Source organism: Phascolarctos cinereus, unplaced genomic scaffold (assembly GCF_003287225.1).
Source record: "Phascolarctos cinereus isolate Bilbo 61053 unplaced genomic scaffold, phaCin_HiC Scaffold_4;HRSCAF=312, whole genome shotgun sequence".
Classification (NCBI taxonomy): domain Eukaryota; kingdom Metazoa; phylum Chordata; class Mammalia; order Diprotodontia; family Phascolarctidae; genus Phascolarctos; species Phascolarctos cinereus.
In genome coordinates this window covers 602007080-602027396 of record NW_027555847.1, presented here as the reverse complement: position 1 = coordinate 602027396, position 20317 = coordinate 602007080, and the positions used below count along the sequence as shown (strand labels likewise).

At 37.1% G+C, this 20317-nt stretch overlaps 1 protein-coding gene and 1 pseudogene across 1 annotated transcript in view; both read left to right on the top strand.

The window, feature by feature from the left end:
* The window catches only part of ANGPT1 (angiopoietin 1), a 327917-nt gene that overhangs the window by 31045 nt on the left and 276555 nt on the right, over positions 1–20317 (top strand).
* The window catches only part of LOC144457205 (ribonuclease H1-like), a 32724-nt pseudogene continuing 22009 nt past the window's right edge, over positions 9603–20317 (top strand).

The following is a 20317-nucleotide window of genomic DNA, read 5'->3' as shown; positions in this document are numbered from 1 at the left end:
ATATCTGCTATTATTGCTGTCTCAGCTGCCTCCAAGGCTTTCTGCTGGGATACTATGGGCCCTATGTTCTGGACTGACCCTCACCCCATTGTTAGAGACCTCTTCTTCTGGCTTCCTAAGTTGTCTTGGGCTGGAAAAAAAAAGTCTTACCCTGACCTTTTGTTGGCTCTGCAACTCCAGAATTCTTCCTCAGAAGTAATTTTAAATTTGTGTGGAGGGGAATGTTGGGAAAGGTCAGCTGAATTCCTGCCTATACTCTGCTGCCATCTTGGATCTGCCACCAGTATCTAGTTTTTATAAACACATTTTAAAAAATAAATTTTATTGATGTATTTTGTTTTTACATTAGTCATTTTCAGATATTCAGATACATCATGGCCTGACTTGGGCCCCCCCCCCATATAACAAAAAAACAAAGAAAAACAGTTGAGCCAAAACATGTTGGGCAATGATCTCATCTGCAAGGTATACAACACTTTGGCCTAGTAGTCCCTTTCCAGAGGAGAGAAGTACATTGCATTATCTGTTCCCTAGGACTACTCTAGTTTTTTTCGAGTTTTGCTTCCTTGTAGTGGTTTTTTCATTTGCATTCATGTTATTAGAGAGTTCCTCTGTTTCTGCAGATCTTTCATGTAGATCTTCCCATGTTTCTCTGAGTTCCTCATTTATTTTTTCTTACTGTAGAATAATATTCTATTACATTCATATACCATAATTGGATGAGCCAATTGATGGGCATCTCTTTTTCCCAATTCTTTGTGCCTACAAAAATAACATTTTAAATATTACAGGGTTAAACATTACAAGGCACTTTAAATATTGCATGGTTCTTTACAATGCAATGAAATATTTAGAGTAAATATTAATTCTCCCATTTTGCAGACGGAGATAATAAGCCTTAGATATGTGAGGTAACCTGCTTAACATCCACCCAGCTAGTCAGTAGTAAAGCCAGGGATTCAACCCAGCTGCTGACTCCAAGGCCAGTGCTCTGGTCACTGTCCCACGTTTGTGAAGAATCTCTAGAATGTGTGCCTCATGTTGTCTTCTGTCTGTGCCAGCCAAGTCTCATATTTCAACATCATACTCAGGCTTTTCCTTCTCCTGAACACCCTCAAATTGTCTTTTCTGCCCACATTGTCTCTTGCAAAATTGACATTCACTTAGTTTAGCTGCTGTCTGGTAAGGATTCCTAGGGAAAAAAAAGAACACAGTCACAGAAAAGGAGGATGGAACACAAGTAAATGCCCACTTCGAAAACTTGTATGGAGTTCAGCCTGTCATATGTTTTCCTTCTAAAGACTAGAAAGGAAGAGATGACATTACTTAGGCAGGGAAGGACATCGTTTGACTCTAATTAGGCCTTTCCAAACACTGTTCTATGTTTTCTGAGGTGCTTAGATGAGATTGGGGGAGGAACAAGCTGTTTGAATTGCGATTTCACTGTTCCTTTTCATCAGCGAAGGATTTCTTTTTCTTTACATGCATCTTAAAGGCTTTCTTTCCTAATTTGAGAAAGTATTCAACTTAATTCAGGTGTACAAACAAAGTACATTTTAAGATGAAACAAATGTTTGGGGTGGTGGTATTTTTTTCTCTTGAATTGTCTGGAAAGTTGCCTCAATTTTCCACTTTCTTTTATATACAGGATAATAAATACCATAATCTTAAAGGAATGAAAATTATAGGTCACCAAAAGGACAATGGAGAAAGGCATGATGGGCATAAATAGGCTATAGCTTTTTATCAGTGAAAAATTATGGGGAGGAAAAATACATAAATGGATAAGGAAGTCCTGGTCACAGAGCACTTCAATTCAATCTAGTCTAGCAAGTATTTGTTTTAAGTGCCTACTATGTGAAAGGCATGTTAGTAGATACTGAGATAAAGATAAAATATAAAGCAGGTGGTTTTGCATAGTGGAAAGAACAATTATTTTGGGAGAATGAAAGGGTTTTGTTCAAATGCTACTTCCTGCACCTTATATCTGTGTGACCTCTGGAAAACCACTTCTCCTTGGGCCTTTGTTTCTTCATATGTAAAATGAAAGGATTAGAGTAGATACCCAGCTCTAGAACTATGACTATAGGCTCCCTTCCCCAAAGTATCTTACATTATATTGAGAAATCTAACAAGTAAACAGCTAAATAAATTCAAAATAATTTGAAGGGAGACAGAATGCTAACAATGGTTGGGGAAATCAAGAAGGCTTCCTGTAGTGAGTGACACATGAGCTGAGTCATAAAGGAAACTAGAGATGCTAAGAGAAGTGAGGAGAGTGCATATTCAAGGTATGATGGAAACTGCCTATGCCAGTCAGGAGATGGAAGTCAGAGTTCTGGAAAATAGACAAGTAGTTTGGCTAAATCATGGAATGAGTGAGGAAAGTAAAATAAAATGAGTCAGGAAAAGTAGCTAGAGCCAGATTGCAAAGGCTTTTAAACGCTCAGCTGAGGAGTTCTATTTTATCCTAGAGGGCATCCAGAACTCACTGAAAGTTCTTGAGCCAAATAATGATATGGTCAATTTAGGAAAGTTATTTTGGCAGCTGTTGGAAGAATAATTGGAGAGAGGAATGTCTGGAAAAAGGTAGCTTAGTTAGCAAGCTATTATGACAGTCCAGAGAAGAGGTGCTGAGAGTTAGCATTGAGGCACTATCAGTGAGAGAGGAGAGAAGATGGTTTTTATAAATAATGTTGTGGAAGGATAATCAACAAAATTCAGCAACTGAGGTAAGAAGCCTTCGGGAGAACAGGATAGCCCCTGTGCTGCATTGGTACCCAGGTAATGCCAGGAGAAGTAGGGGATAACCCCCCCCCCGCACGTTGTGGGAGTGGTGGGAGAACATAGACATCATTAGGACAAGATTAGTGAATGGTTTATGTGACTATCATTGCAAGGAATAGCCATACTGAGAGATCCGAAGGTCCATTGACATAATAAGTGGTGACCTTTAATGAGAATTAAGGAGGAAGACGATTTCTGCTGTTCCATCTCCATGTCTGTTCAGAAATTGTTCCCATGTCTGCTGCTGTCCTTCCTCATTTCTGCCTCTAAGTACCTCTATTTACCTTCAAGGCTCAATACTTCAGCCACTTCCTACAAGGGGCCTTTCCTGATGCTGTGGTTCATTATGCTCTCCCAGCATTTTACTTACCATGCATGCACTCATCATTTTAAAACTATTGCTTGACTCTGCCCAGGGCCATTATGTCTATGGAACAAAGATAAGTTAACTTTAAGGATTGAGGATGATCATTTTAAATACAGTCAGGGCAATGCCAACTAGCAGTAAAGGTTCTATTTAATGGAATTTTCATTTTCAAACTATTAAGTAGCAGCTACTAAGAGACAGAGATTAATTATGCTCTTTTCAGGGTATAAACCAGATCTTGTATTCCTAATAGAGGAATACAGATTAAGATCATTCTGCTATGACATTGAGCATTCTAGGTAGAGTTTCATTGAGATTGAATTCAGCTGGTCTTAAGGAAAATGTTACCTAGAATATAAGTGGAATTAGTGTGGAATGCTCATGTCCTTTGGTTTTTCTGAATTGTGTAGTTTAGGTTCTTAGATTTCCTTTGATTTTGCCTAATGATACTTTTTAGAAAGTTAAAACTTCTCTTCCTTTCTCCCCTTCTCCCTTCTTTCTTTCCTTCCTCCCTTTTTCCTTCCCTCCTTCCTCTCTCCTTTCTTCCTGTCTCCCTTCCTTTTTCCTTCCTCCCTCCCTTCCTCTCTTTCCTTTTTCCTCCCTTCCTCTTTCCTCTTTCCTTCCTTTTCTCTCTTCTTTCTTTCTTTCTTCCTTCCTTCCTTCCTTCCTTCCTTCCTTCCTCTCTCTTCTTTCCTTCCTTCCTTCCTTCCTTCCTTCCTTCCTTCCTTCCTTCCTTCCTTCCTTCCTTCCTTCCTTTCTTTCTTTCTTTCTTTCTTTCTTTCTTTCTTTCTTTTTCTTTCTTTCTTTCTTTCTTTCTTTCTTCCTCCCTCCATTACTCTCTCTTTCCTTTCCTCTCTCCCTCCCACCTTCCTTCCTTCCCTCCTTCTCTTCCCTTCCAACCTCTCTCCCCTCTCCCCTTCTTTTTCACCTCCCCCCTTTACCTTGGTGACATACTTAGCTTAAACAGTTAAAGATTTAAATGGATTGCAAGCAGTGGAGGCCTTTGGGGTAGGGGTAGGGAATGATGGTCACCTTTATCAGATCCAAATGAGATAGTACTAACAGTGCTAAATTACCTTGCTTGGTAACAACAAGTCTGCCTTTGTAATTGAATTTCAGGTTATTTCTTCTTCCTCTCCCTCCAAGCTCCCCTTGAGAGCAAGGAAAGCAAGTTCACTGGTACATAGTGTTCTCTGCACATTTTTTTTTGGCTTATCAAAAATATTTCCTGATGCGGATATTACTTCCTTAGCAGCTTCAAGTGAGGATTTAAAATCAGACAAGGTAAAGATAGCTGAGCTATTAAATGAACAAGCTGGCTAAAAAGACTGAAGCTGCTATTTTTATTTATGGGCACATACGTATGTTTGTATCTTTGTGAGAATGCATCAATATTTGATAACTATTGGTACTCTAGTATAAATTCAATTGCTTTTTAAAAAAATTCCCAAGCACCCAAATCAGAAGTTATTTAGCATGGGGATTCTGACTCAGTGTCAGAGATCATAAAATCCTTATGATGAACCAGAGTTCACAGATTTAGAGCAGAAAGGGACATAAGAGTCCATCAAGTCCAATCTCATCATTTTACACAAAACAAAACCAAGGAACAGAGAGATTTAAGTGATCAGCCCAGGGGTACATAACTTATAAGTACCTAAAACAGAATTTAAACCCCAATTTCCCTGACCCACAATTCTGGTGCCCTAACCATTGTACCACATTGCTTTTCTGAATGAGAGTTCCCCTACTGAAACCGCTATCCTAACTGGAATTAGTTCTACAATAACTCTGGAAAATGGTCACCTAACCTAAACTGGAAGATTTCTAGCAATCTCCCTTCAGGCTAGTGTCTTTCCTGTGAGAGTATCCACAATCCCTTATTTATCTTGTTTATACAGTCATTTGAATATTGTCTCACTGTACTTCTTGAGAGAAAGGACTGTTTTTTTCTGTTTCTTGTTTCCCTAACACTTATTGCAGTACCTAACACATAATAGGTGCTTAATAAATGCTTATTGACTGACTTAAGAGGAATTCAATATCTTATAAAGCAGATCATTCCACTTTTGGACAGGTCTAATTGTTGGGAAGTATATCCTTATCTTGGGCCAACTAGGTGACACAGTGGATAGAGTGCTGAGCCTAGAATCAGAATCTGAGTTCCTGAGTTTAAGTCTGATTTCAGACACTTATGACCCTGGGCCAGTCATTTAACCCTGTTTACCTCAGTTTCCTCATCAATAAAATGAGTTGGAGAAGGAAATGGCAAACCACTCCAGTATCTTTGCCAAGAAAACTCCAGATAGGGTCACAAAGAGTAGGGTACAACCGAAAAAAAAAATAAACCCAAACCCAATAATTTCCTTATATCAAGGCTACTTGTATTTGTCTCTGCAACTTTTAACCATTTTTGCTTCTTTCCTCTGGGGACAAGTGGGACAGACCTAATCCTTTTACCACTTGAACTTCCTTCCAATTCTTGTCCTCCAACAGTCCTCAAATATTCCTTATATGGCATAGTCTTATGCCCCCTTGCCATCCTGCTTGCCCAAATTTGGTTGTGGTCCAACTGATTCTAAGACGGTGCTGTCTTAACATTCAACCCCTTTACCAAATCAGATGTGAAACCTTGACAACCTTCCCTTTCTGTGGCAAATGACGGCCTATGTGTGGGGAATGTGGAATCTCTACAAGTTGCAGAATGTGTACCTAGACACACACAGTGTTACAAAAAAAATTTTTTTTTTATTTTACTCTCCCTTATCTTGTAATCCCTTAGCAATTTGACATTAAGTGGCCCTGGGGTATTTTGACAGAGCCAAATAGTAAATGTCTGAAAATTACCTTGTCCCTGAAGTGGAAGCATGACAAAAGGACATGAATGACCAAGGAAGCAGTCACAAGATTCTTCTTACATCCCTCCCCCTGCAGAGCTAGTCAAGTCTGCTAAAAATTACTTCAAATGTAGATAATATATAACAAACAACTTTAGCTCAAGTCACCAGGCCATGTTTGGTTTTTTATTCCTATTCTCATTAAAGAATAGAGAATGAAAAAAGAAGTTTGAAAGGAAATTTGATTTTCATTAAACTTCTCATGCTTTTGCTCAGTAGATATGATACAGGGAAAGGAATATAAAGTCTGGAATCAGAGACCATTCTTCAAAACTTGTTTCTGATCATTACTACCTCCGTGGCTTTGGGCAAATCCTTTAACCTCTCTGGGCCATTGTTTCCTCTTCTGTAAAATGAGATGCTTGAACTAGGTGGCTTCTGAGACTATTTCCATTCTAGTTCTAACATTTTAAATTGCCATGTTTTTATTCCCCATATGGGGGCATCCTGAAAATGGAGTGGAATGCTTTGGAAATGGTCTAAAGCAATGGAGGAGGAGGAGCCTATTGGGTACAAAAAATTTGATGCTAGATTTAAATTGTTTGCACCTTAGTTTTGTTAATATTAGAAAAATGGCAGTTTTATATTTAGCTTCTGAAGGTTGAAGTTGGTTGAAAATATGGGTAGTTGAGCACAGAGAGCTTTCTACTTAATGCTCAGGAGTGACAGGTTATTGGTGGAATTCTAATCAAATTCTCATTTACTTTTATTGGCCAAGATTTATTGGCTCAATGTAAATGTTCTGTATTGTGTCTTTCTGTGCTGCCTGGGCAATTGCCCAGGTTTTCTATTTAAGCAAATGAAATGCTACCAAGGGAGAGAGAGAATAACTCTAATAACTTACTTGAAGCCAGAGAAATTACTTACCAAGAGATGTAGCAAAAGAAAACAGTAAGGAAGCAGGATTGTGTTGGGATGGAACAGCTGGAGTGAAATTATCTATTACCTGTGGAAAGTAGCAGCTTGCTATACGAACTCATTTTCAACACTTCTGAATGAAGATGAGTCCCAGGCATCTTGGTTCTTAATGCTTGCCATATGCCAAATGAAAATTAAGGTTCTTGGGAGTATCTACAATCCCTTTGAGAAAATTTGAAATTTAAACATATTTCCCATAACTTCAGTGTAAAACTGCAAAGTATGTTTAAAATGGGAAGAAATTGTTGCATTGTGTAGCTATACCTGAGAAGCTAAGACTTTGAATAGACATGTTCCCCTTCCCCCTTTATTTTTAGTCTTAGAGTTTCCTGGTTTTAAGCTTCCTTTCCTATGAATAAATGGTACAGAAAGCACATGAATCTTTCTAAATTGGAAAAAAGCCATGTAAGTGGTAGGCCATACTGAATATTTTTTTTTCCTAGAAGAAGAGAGGGAGGGAATCATATAAGCATGTTTTATTGTCTTTCACCTTTTTCTCTGATAAATATTCTTAGGGTGATTTGTCTCATTGGAAGACAACTCAAGCGTATGTAGATATACATATGGATCTGACATAATTGTTTCTAGTTTTTGCCAAGTTTGTGGGTGTAGAAAACTAGGCTAGATATCTTATAGTTGGAGTTCAGGGCAGAGGTTCCAGGCAGGATATACTTTGAATTCATAAAACTTTGTTTCTTAAACTAAGCTGTAGGTTAACAACTTTGCAGTTAGAAAGAGGATTACGTTATGGACTTCAGGGAACTCAAAAAAGCTCAGGATAATGACCCCTGAATGTCCTAACTCTTGTTAAGAGAAATATTAAGTTTATATACACCCCGTTTAGTCCTTGGGCTTAGAGTGAAACTGACCAAAGAGATGTTTCTTAAAGAGAAATATGCTAGTGGAATGTTGTTGATACTGAGATTATGCAAACCATCTCAACTGAACTGAAGACATCCAAGTTCACAGAGAACTATTTGTAACTCCACTGCTACCCAGGCTTCTCTTTTAATTAAGAAAAAAAAATGTCATTTGGTTGACACACATATTTTTAGACCCATAATAAGACCTCTTTAATTTGTTTGGAAATAAACAAGCACCCTAATGGTAAGTTTCCTTTCAAAAATATGGTGTGACTGTCATTCCCTTAGCTCCCTGTGCTAGAAAATGCTTGTACTAAACCTCTAGAGCTCTCTCCATGTGGCAAATACAAGCTGGAAGTCAGAGCATATCAACTTCCTGGCATCGTGTCCTTAGAAAAACATGCCTTTGACTGCTTCATTCCAGTCACAAAGCCATGTACTCTGTTTTCTTGAAGCTGTTTCTATACTGGAAAATGTTGACAAAAGAGATTAATGGGAGGGAGCCTTTCTAACCAGATGCAATCTTTGAGATGAAAGATGTGATTGTGATGCTAGACTCGCCCTCAGGCAGGCTGCAAAGCTTTCTCCTTCAATGACTGGCCCCAGGTAAAGACACTTCAGAGTGGTCTCCTTGGCTCGTCCAGCTACAAATAAAACCTCTTCCAGAGAAGGCTTGTTAGGCAAGCAGGACAGTCATGAATGTATCTTTCCTTTTAAAGCATACTTCCTTTGAAACTCTGGCTTAAGACAATTCAGGGCATTAATTCAGAGCCTCCTGAAACAAAGGATAAAGGTAGTTGTTTGGTTTTGTTGTCCTTTCCTTGGCTTTCATACCAAGGATTTATGTCTGAGGTAAAAATCATGCAGCCCCCCAGGCTTTGTGGCACTGCTCTGGTACCTCTTAATCAAAAAATCCAATTCAATGCAGCAAAAGTGTTAATCTGAATGAGGTGAGTGATCACCTCCCTTGGGATTTTCCGTCTGGTGGTGCAGATTACAACCTATCATGCTTGCCCATTCTGGGTGACCCCTGTTTGTATCCTCCCATGAATCTTCCACAGGGGTGTCTCCCTCATGTTCCAGTGACCTTCTTTTTAGTCTGTTAATATTGTGAGGTTCCCTCAACTCTTGCCACCATGCATTACTTTAATTACATTAATTATACCACTTACCTTGAACAAATCCATGTGTGTGATATGTTCAAACCTGTTCATACCAACCACATTCTTCTCTGTTGCTCTCTGGGTGATTCAAATTTAATTCTTCAGCAACTTAGCATCATTATATGACTCACTGCTATATACCATTATTTGAAGAATTTGGAAGGGCAGTGGGGTAGGTCCTTGTAAAGATGCCTGTTTTAGAAACTTCCCCTCCCTGGTGCAGATTTTCAATCCTTCTGTTTCAGACAGTGGCCTGAGGCCCTAAAAGATTAAGGAACTCAATAACTAAGTCATACAACTGTAGTAGTATTGTCAGAGGCAGAAATATAACCCAGGACTCTCTGACTCTAAAACTGACGCCCTTTTTAATTATGCCACTCTACCACTTGACCACTTTATTTGGCCACTCTACCAGAAGAATATTGATGTCTAAAAATGTGCTTTTGTTTCTTGGGGAAGTTTAGAATAGCTAAAAGTAGAATAAAAAATCAATTGGCCTTCAATCCTTAATTTCAATTCTGGACTGAGTTCATTGTCCTGTTGCATTGTTTTGAGGGCACAAGGTGTTGTTGTTGTTGTGTGTGCTTTGTGCTTTAAGAGGACCAAAATGACATCTCAATATTGGGGTCAATCTACAGTGTGCTCCGCTGCGGCCGATGATATCAGCACGATACAGGAATATTCTACCACAAATCGGGTACAAATGGTCCTTGTGACAATTTGGAAGGTACAAAATAGAAATTAAACAGTCCCTGCCATCAAAGTGTTTACCTTCTACTGGGGGTGAGGGGACATCATTGTAACATATACACAAATAATTTTATACAAGGTAGCAAAGGGCAGGATCAAAAAAGGTTTTATGGAGGAGACACACCTGAACTGAGACTTGAGGGAAACTAGGGTTGTTGAGATTTGGAGGTAAAGAGGGAAAACAGTCTGATTTGGGGTTCAGTGTCTTCTTATACTACACATGTAACCATAACCGTTTATTCAAAAGGTTTCACTGCAATGTTTGATGTATGTTATTTCAGCCAAATCTTGATTTTTGAATTTGTTTTATAGAAAAGTAGGGCTGTGCGATCTAAAATGAGAAGAATTATCAACACTTGGATTTAAACTACGAACCAAATAACAACATGGGGTTCATGGCCCTATATTCCCCAGATAATTTTTTAGCCAACCCTATTAACCTTTCTGATCTCTGTCTCCTTGTGTGTGTGTGCGAGCGCGTGCGTGTGTGTGTGTGTGTGTGTGTGTGTGTGTGTGTGTGTGTGTGTAATAAGAAACCATCTCTTAATTAAAGCTTGTTTTGAGGTCAGTTGAGACCTATTTGTTACACCTTTTTCATTATCCTTTTTAAACTGGCAACCCCAGAAAGGAGTGGGGGAGTGAGTTTGCTGAACATCTGGTAGCTATTGGAAGGTTGGGGAAAAGGCTTCTGAGGAAGGATGTATGGGAGGGTAGGAATATAGGAAGACATATGGTGACCAAGGGTCAGTGGAAGAGAGAATAACCTGTTTCTAAACCACTTGATTTTATAAGCAATGTCTGGAGACAGTAAAAAAAAAAATGCTTTAGACATCGGCACATGGATGGTCACAAACCATGAAAGACTAATTGGAAAGGCAAGCCCCAACTATTGCAATTGCTTTGATTTTTTTTTAAGATGGTAAGATAAATACCATATGGAATCAGAACTACAAGAGATATATAAGTAGGCACATCTTCCCTCACATCTTAGTTATTACCTGGTATCTAGTTAGATACTCAGGGAGGTGCATTAGCTTTCTAGCCAATAGTGTATCATTCCAGACCCAGCTCTGCCAGTAATTATGTTTCCCTGGCAAAGCCATTTAACTTTTATGATTCACATTTTGTTAATAATAGTTGACAATTGTATTGTACTTTAAGTGTACCATCCATCTCATCGGATACTTAGACAATTCTAAGAGGTTGGTAATATACATAATGTCATTCCTACTTTATCACCATCTTATGGTCCCTGATAGACCTAAAGTCTCTATAGTACTTTCCACTGTACCACATTTGTTGTCCTTGTTGCTTCATGTAAAAAATGAGGCGTTTGGCTTAGATCATCCATATAGCTCTTAATATTTTATGATTTTATTCAGATACATGATTTAACACCTAACTAAAACAATACATCATCTTGACATTTCATAAAGGAGGGCCATAGAAACATAATTTTCTTCTAGTGGACTAGAGAATATTCTTCTCAAGGTGGCCCATATTACCACACAGTTACAAAGGTAACACAAAAAGGCCCAGGATTTGCTGCAAGAATCTGGTATCATGGATAAAGAACCAGAATAGATCTTAGAGATCATGGGGTACATACCCCTCATTTTACAGATCAAGAAACTGAGTCCCAGAGAGGTTAAATTCTCACAGTCACACAGCTTACTAGTGCCAGAGCTAAATTTTATATCCATGTATTCTGACGGTAAATCCAGTGCTCTTTTTACTGGTAGTTAATCATGGCTTGAAAAAGGAAGCATAGTAATTCCATCTAACTCACTGGAGGAAGGTAATTTTAGCTTTGGAACTCCACCCCTGCAGCTGAGTAGTCCTGATGTGGCAGACTCACCTAATCTACTGTATCTAGTTGGCTACAAACCCTGACTTCCTACCCCAGCCATCCATGTACATGCACGTACAACACAACCCAACACACACACACACACACACACACATGCACACATATCCATATATGTAAAACTGTCTATCTATTGACAATATTTAAAGACTCCAGCATCATTCCTGGGACTCCCCAGATCAAAATCCCCTTATCTAGCCACTAATGCCCTATATATGTTCTCTCTCTCTCTCTCTCTCTCTCTCTCTCTCTCTCTCTCTCTCTCTCTCTCTCTCCCCATATATATATATATATACATATATATAACATATATATGTATATATATATACATATATATAACATATATATGTATATATATACATATATATGTATATATATACACATATATATGTATATATAATATACATACATATGTACGTGTGTGTGTATGTGTGTGTGTGTATCTATCTATCTATCTATCTATCTATCTATCTATCCATCTATCTATCTATACACATACATACATAGCAGGAATTGCCTCACTTTTGCATTTGTACCCCCAGTATCTGTGTCTGGCAAGATGCTTAACAAATGATTGCTGGGGGTTTTTTTAATCATACCCATAAAAAAAAGTGAAGCTCATACCATTTTTGTCATTACAAATATGACTTCAGATTTCATCTATCATAATTTTCATGCAAATCAGTTTTGTATATCTACAATATTTTTATTGTTGGACAAAATTATGTTCATCTAATTCATCTGAAATGTAGCTACCAGTGATTTTTCTATTATATTTTGCCTTTCTATTATGCAGATTAATTTTTGACAAAGCATTCCTTGTGATCATCATGGACAGGAACTAGCTTTCCTAGTTCTAAATGTAAATCCAAGAAAAGAGTCTTGAGTGACATTACTTCAAATAATGTGTAGGCTAATTGGCTTGGGAATTAAAGCTAAAAATGTTGATGCAGGAGATGTGATTGGGTACAACCCAGAAGAGCTTTGCTATTAGTGATTTTTATATTGGGAAAGTTATAATCACCTTCCCCCCCAATATGGCCAATTTCACTGATAACAAGGAGGCTATAGCCATCCTCCAGTCTTATTCATTCAAGAAATATAGAGAAAGAGAGAGAGAGAGAAGCAATATAGTCTATGGAAAAGAACACAAGCTTTGGAGTCAATGAAAATTCAAATGCCACCTCTGTCATTTTTTTAACTTGTTTGACCTTGAGCAAGTCATTTAACTTTCCTGAGACTCAGTCTTCCCACCTCCAAAATATGGGGTTGAATTAAATATTCTCTAAAGTCCTTTTCAGTTTTAAATCTATGATCCTAAAAAAAAAGTAATCAATCTATAAACACTTATTAAGCCTCTGCTATGTGCCTGGCAGTATGATAAATTAAATAGGAGAGAAAGTATAGTATAGAGGAGATCTGGATTTGGGGTTAGGAGAGATTTAGGGTAAAATATCCTTCTCCCCCCTTTGATTACCTCCTATTTGTATACAATTGCTTTACATTATGAAAATTTGGTTAAAGCTGAAACAACTGAAAAAGTGATGGAGTGAATAAATCACAAACTCCCCTTTAGTCCCTTCCCCCATCAAAAACAAAACCAAACAAACCTCCTGGAGATGATTAAGGAGCAAGTTCCTCAGCCAGATGAATGTGAAAGGAAAAAAACTCAATATACAATCTAATTTACTGTTAGCTTAATTATACTCAATTGTGATAAAACATTGTGACTGTTAAAAATGTACTATTTGCAACCTCCTACAAATCACACTTAAAACTTGTCCAAATAATGCATAAAATTAACAAGGTCCTTATTTAAAAGAGGCAACTATTTCATTCACTTTGAAAAATGTGAAATGAATAAATGTCATACTATAGCAAGTTATCTGTCCCAAATCGCCATTTCATACAAACCACATTCAGGAGCAGATTCTCCTTTTAGACGGACTATTCCCATAGCATAAGTTAAAAGCTCTTGAAAGTTTCCTTGAACTCTTCTAGGGCCTGGTAACTTTGGTCCTGCTTAGGATGGCCCTACTGCCCTGGAGGCAGTGAGTGGGCACTGGTGTGCACTGATGCTTCCTCTCTTATACCACCCCCTTCTCTCCTTTTCCTCCTTCCTTCTTTTGCAATCCTTTCACCTCTAGTTCCTATCACTCCCTTGAGATCAGAGATTGTATTCTGTGCCTAACAGTGTCCTGTGGTCAGCAGGTGTTCCATATTTGTTGTTTGTAAGGGTGATGACTTAAATTAGTTACTATCTGGTGTAGTTGGGGGGGGATGCAGGGAGAACTTTGTTAGTATGAGAGAGAGAGAAAGGAAGGGAGGGAGAGGCAGGGGAGGAGGAGAGGAAAAAGGAGAGGGAGAGAAAGTGAGAGAGAAAGAGGAGGAAAGGAGAGGGAGAAAGAGATAGTCCTTTCTGGACTCAGTTTAGTGGTCTCCAGAGAATTTGACTAGATTATTTTTGAGGTTTCTTTTAGTCTTGACATTTATTCTGTGGTTCCAAGTAGCTCTTCAAATAATGAGTGTTTTATAAAAATAATAATAATAATAATAACCTAAACTTCATTCCTATTTCAAAGCTTGACCTAACACACATTTTAGGAAGATGGCTCTGCACAAGTTCAACTCTACAACCCATACACTCTCTGTTGGTGCTCACCAAATAACAAACATCATTTAAAACAAGATCATGATACTGAATATAGAGAATCTCCTATAAAATGGTATGGGAGAGGCTTTGCCAACTTTAGCAGAGTTGTTTTGACCTATCTGCTCCCTCACCACCCCCCCCAAACAAAACAAAGCAAAAACAAAAACAGAGTTGTTACCATTATTTACATATTTACATGTAAATTTAAATAAATACATTAACTAATTAAATTACATGTAAATTTAAATAAATATGTGTGTGTATATATATATATACATACATATATATTTATAATTTTTTTGAGTAGACAAAGTTTGGTATTCTTTCTTAAACATACTAATTTTCTCTGATTCTATAAGAATGTTCATATGCCTTATTACTTATTCTTGTACAAACTGGCAAGGAAACTGTACACACACATATACACACTTACATGTGTGCACACGCACACGCACACGCACACACACACACACACACACACATCATGATTTATAAGGCCACACAGTGATTTATAAGTTTTTCTCTACAGCTTTTAATGGGGGAAAAAAACCATCTACATTGCTAGGTCAAGAAATCATCACCTTTATCACATACCACAAGCATAAACGAACCATATAAAAGCAAATAATCCTTAACTCCTCTGCAGGATGTTAAAACTGGCTTGAGTTTTAGCAGATGCTCAGAAAGAAGAGCTAATGTAACTAGTCTGTGGAAAAAATGAAACTCTAACACTAACAAATAACTCAAATAGGTCCTCCAGTGTAGTAACTGTGCTCAGCTAAAAAAAAAAATCAATATTCAGTGTCCTAGCTTTTCACCTTTTAAGATTTACATCTTTTTTTTAAACTAACATATCTTTTCTTTTCGAATTTTAATTGGATGTCATTTTGTTTTGGGGTATAGTTGCTTGTGCTCTCCTTTTCCACTTACTAGCCAGCAAGATGCAGAACCAAGAGATTTTTGTTTCTTTGGAAGTTTTTTTATCATGCTCATTTGAAAATCCATTCATTTGTGTGAGGTTTTATCTGCATTTTTAATATTCACAAGTCTTATGGCAGAAGTTTCTGTAAAAATTTTCTTCTATTGTTTTCTCTCTTTATGTTTTAACAAAAGGTGACTTCTAAGCCACACAATGGTGTTGACCTGGGTGGACAGAAGTCTTTCAAAAGAAGGTGTTTTCTTATAACCCTTCCTCTCCCCTTCGTCTAGATTAAATCATGTACAAACAGTTGATCCCAATGTCAATAGTTTATCTTATCAGTTCAAAGCTTTTTTTCACCTAGTGCAGGAAGTCCATTCCAAAGCTGAGAGCTGAGATCTATCCAGTGAAAACATGTTTATTGAATGAATGAATGAATGAAAAAGCATTTGTTTTGTGCCTACTATGAGTCTATCACTGGTAGATTGAAGAAAGAGATATTAGAAAGGGAAGAGAAAAATCAGGAGAAAACAAAGGCCTGAAAATCCTTAAAGAAGAAAGTATCCAGGAGGAGACATTGGTCACCAGTGTCAAATGCAACAAAGTGATAAAGGAGGGTCAGGATTGGAAAAGGCTATTAGATTTAACTATCAGAGCATTGGTAACTTTGGAGAAAGTAATTTATGTTGAGCGTTAAGGTCAGAAACCAGATTACACAGGGTGAAGAAGAGAGTGAAGGGAGAGGAAGTGGTGGTAATGAGCACAGATGGATTTTTCAAGAACTTTTGGTGAGAAAAGTAGGAGAGTTATGCAAGATGATAGTCTGCAGGGATGGTGGGATCCAGGGAAAGATTTGTTAGGATGGGGGAAGAAATGAAGGATTTGAAGTTAGTTCCCTAAATTCAGTTGCATTTATAAATTCAGTTGCTCAGATTTGAGATATTTTTATTTTTTTCCTCACAGAAATTGGTATTTTTTTTTACTAGTATACTTGACAGTTTCATATTAAAATATGCCATGTAAATCAACATAGCCTTTAAATGAGAATAGGGATGGGTACTAGTCCTCTGATTTTATTGGTATAGGTTGCTCCTAGATGAAAAAAATGCTTTTCCCAATGGAGGTCAACAGCTTTGCTGCAACTTAAAGTCTGAGAAAGTTGTAATGGAAAATGGAGTGACTTGGCTGGTGTCACACAGCCAGTATGTGTCAAAGGCACGTATGAAACCAGGTCTTCTAACCTATAAGGATTGCTCTCTATCCACTATGTAATTGTGCCTCTTAATGCAAATTTCATTCAAAAAATAACTACTAAGGACATCATTTTTTTGAGATAATGATGATAATGAAATGTCCTTGCTTATTGGGAGATGTCCCTGTGACCGGTTGGTTAATAGGCTCATTTCCTTTCTCCTCTACTCAAAGTAGGACAAAAATGACTTGGGATTTTTCATTCCAGAAGCAATCTGACTCTTTTGGAATATCCTAAGGACATGCCTTCAAAGCAAGTCTAGCCATGACTCCAGGCAGATTTAGTTCTCCTTTTTTTTTTCTGTAATGTAGATAAGAGTAAGAGAACCACTAAGCACTTGGTTCACCAGAATGCCTTGATATTTTCTATATAAAATAACAGAAGCAAACATTAAGAGGTACAGAGTATATCTGCTAAGGCTAAAGACCAAACATAGAGTAATGCCTACCACAAAGTAATTGGTAAATTTGTGAACTCAGATATTGTTTATGCTTGTCTTCTTAAGCCTAATCATGTGTTTTAAGTAAGATGTTATGTTCTAGTTAAAGCCATTTGTGGCAGTGAATAATGGAAAGTGTTTTTGGATTTTCTATGCTCTTTAATTTCTTTAAAGGACTCCAGATTCAATCAGTATCTTTTTTGTGGCAACACCTGTGCTTATTTAAAATAAGTAATTATTTTCACACTGGTTCTTAAAAAGAACCCTCACTCATGAATTTGTTAACTGTTCTGCAAAGTCATGGGCATGAGCAAATTTCACCATAATGTATTATTACATTTATGTTCCAGGTGCTCTGGGGAGGTTTAAATGAAGTAAAAAAGAAGGTTCTTGCCCACAGTGAGATTCTGTAGTTCCAAAAGGGGTGAGGAGATTAAGTCAGGATTAAGATAATTCTTTCTCAGATTATTTTCCCTTGGGACTAGTCTCCTAAACCATGCTGCTAATTCCCATACAGACACATTGAGGTTCATTCTGCAAAATTAGGTACCAGTATATTTCACTATTTTGGCAATAGATGAGCATAAGGGAGAAGATCTAAAGTCAGAAGAATCTAATGGAAACAAGGTTTTATGGATTCCATGATCTGATTGAGTGATTTAGTATGTAACTAATGAGACTAATTAAAAAGTTTGAAATAAATCCCAGGATTAAATGTCCATCCTATTGGTAAAGCCATTTATTTTTTTTTCCCTCCTTAACAACTGAAAACCCTGGAATACAAATGCACATGATTTCAAACTTCAAAACTACTATTATGTTGGGGGCAGCTAGGTGGGGCAGTGGACAGGGCACCAGCCTTGGAGTCAGGAGGACCTGAGTTCAAATCCAGCTTCAGACACATAACACTTACTAGCTGTGTAGCTGTTTGACTCTGGGCAAGTCACTTAACCCCAATTGCCTCTACAAAAAAAAAAAATAGGGACAGTTAGGTGGCCCGGTGGATAGAGCATCAGCTCTGGAGTTAGGAGGACCTGAATTCAAATCTGGCCTCAGACACTTGACACTAGTTGTGTGACCCTGGGCAAGTAGCTTAACCCCAATTGCCTCACCAAAAAGCAAAATAAAACAAAAAACAAGCTATTACTGTGTTGTATGTGGAGTTAAAATGTAGGTTTTGGTGGAGATTGAGGTTTAGTGAAAAAAAAAACCCTGAATTTACATTTTGACTTATCTGTGACTCATCTCTTTTAAAAAAAGGTTTCTTGAGATTCTGAGTGGTCAGTAAATGGAAAACCAATGTTAGTGCTAGTCTCTCTCTTCTCAGTTTTGTTTTATTTGGAGAATAAAATTAATCTGTTTTAAAGATACTCAAAGTCATTGCAAAGTCATCCTAAAGACGTCATTACAACCTTGGGAACTGTGCTTCTGCCACAAACCTTATGGTGGATTAGTAGCGTTCAAGAGGTTATTCACCTTGACTAATCTGTTTCGAGAGCTTTGGATGATTCTTGCAATGAGAATCTCATCTATTACAAGGATAACTTAATGAATATACATTCATTAAAACAGAATTTAGCAATAAATATCACCATTAATTAATGCTTATATGCATTATATATATTTAAGAAACTTCAATACATCAGGAAAATCAACAAAAATTGCACTGGTTAATTTTTTTTTAAGTCTCAATGCCAAATGAATGATTCATAGGCCTTAGAAAAGTTAAAGTAATGAAAGAGTACAGTAAGTAGAAGGGAGTATGATTATAAATAAATTGTTCATTTTAATTTATTCAAAGACCTTACAATATTTATTTGCTTTCCTTCTGCATGTTAAATATATTTCCATAACATAAATCATTTTAATGGAATGTGATTATTGTGGAACTACAAGGATTCAAGCTGAAAGAAGAATGCCATTCCAGTCAATTAAGTCTGTAATAAGCAGCAGTTTCCTCCAATTTATTCTTCCTCCTGTATTGCCAGCATAGTGAAATGTAGTAGTATCTGATTTTCCAGAACAAACTCAAAATGACTTGTTTGGAAGGTAACCTATGGACTAGGATAATATTTCCAAAGGGCAAAAAAGGCAGAATTACTGTAGGAGGAACAGTTCTGGGTCCTATCAAGGAAAACTCTCCTAAATCCATTTTAAAATGCTTCAGTGGAACCATGGTCTCATCATTGAGTTTTCTGTGTCCACTGGTGCAAATAATAATAGTAATAGTTATTTTTAATATGGCACTTTAAGGTTTGATACACACCACACACACACACACATACACCACACACACACACACACACACACATATGTTATCTCTTTTGATCCTCATAGCAATACTATAAGGTAGGTGCTTTTATTATCCCCATTTTACACATGAGGAAACCAATGCTGAAAGGGTTAAGTGATGTACCCAGTGATATAAATAGTAGATCTCTGTGGAAGCTTTCAAATTCAGGTCTTCTTAACTTGGAGTCTGACACTCTGCATACTCTGCTATCCAGTTGCTACAACTCATCTTTCTCATCCTATATAGTCCTTGCCCATGTCTTTAAAGAAATATTCCATTGAGGATCTACTAAATATTCTAGAGACCATTCTTTGATTGTTATAATATTGTATAGAATGTATTATAGCTGTTAATGGCTATTAATACACACTTTGGACTTTCATGTGTTATATCTCACACTCACTATATATCCAGTCCACTTGCTTTTCTGCTTCTACATGTATTTGATGTCTTTTATATCACTTCTTGCATGCAAATGGTTGCCAGGATCGTAGAATTTTACAGCGAGAATATATTTTGACAGTGACTTGAATAAAGGCATAGATGATATGTTTGTCAAATTTTCACAAGGCACACACTTGGAGTCAGGAATACATGAGTTAAAATATGGCCACAGATATGCATTGTAATAACTAACATTTATATAACATTTTATGGTTTGCAAAGCATTTTACAAGTATTATTTCATTTGATCCTCACAATAGCCCTGGGAGATGGGAGCTATTATTATCTCCATTTTTACAGATGAGGAAACTGGGGCAGACTGAGGCTGAGTTTCACATATTCACAAAGCTGTGAGGAAGTATTTGAATTCAAGTCTTTTTGAATCCACTGTCCAGAGGTGTAAAACACCATGTCCCACACCTGCAATACCCCTGAGTATACACTGAATCCTATTAAAATGTAATTGGGCAATATTTAACAAAATAAATGAAAATACAACATTAGCAACCTGTCCAAGTTCATACAGGTAGTAATTACCAAAGACAAGATTTGAATTTCTGCTTTCTGATTATAAATACAGAGTTTTTGTTGTTGCTACTTTTTTTTTTGTTTGTTTCTTCATCTTGGGACTTAGGACAATCTATTTTTTTTAGATATAAATTTATTTATTTTTAGTTTTCACCATTCACTTCCACAAGTTTTTGA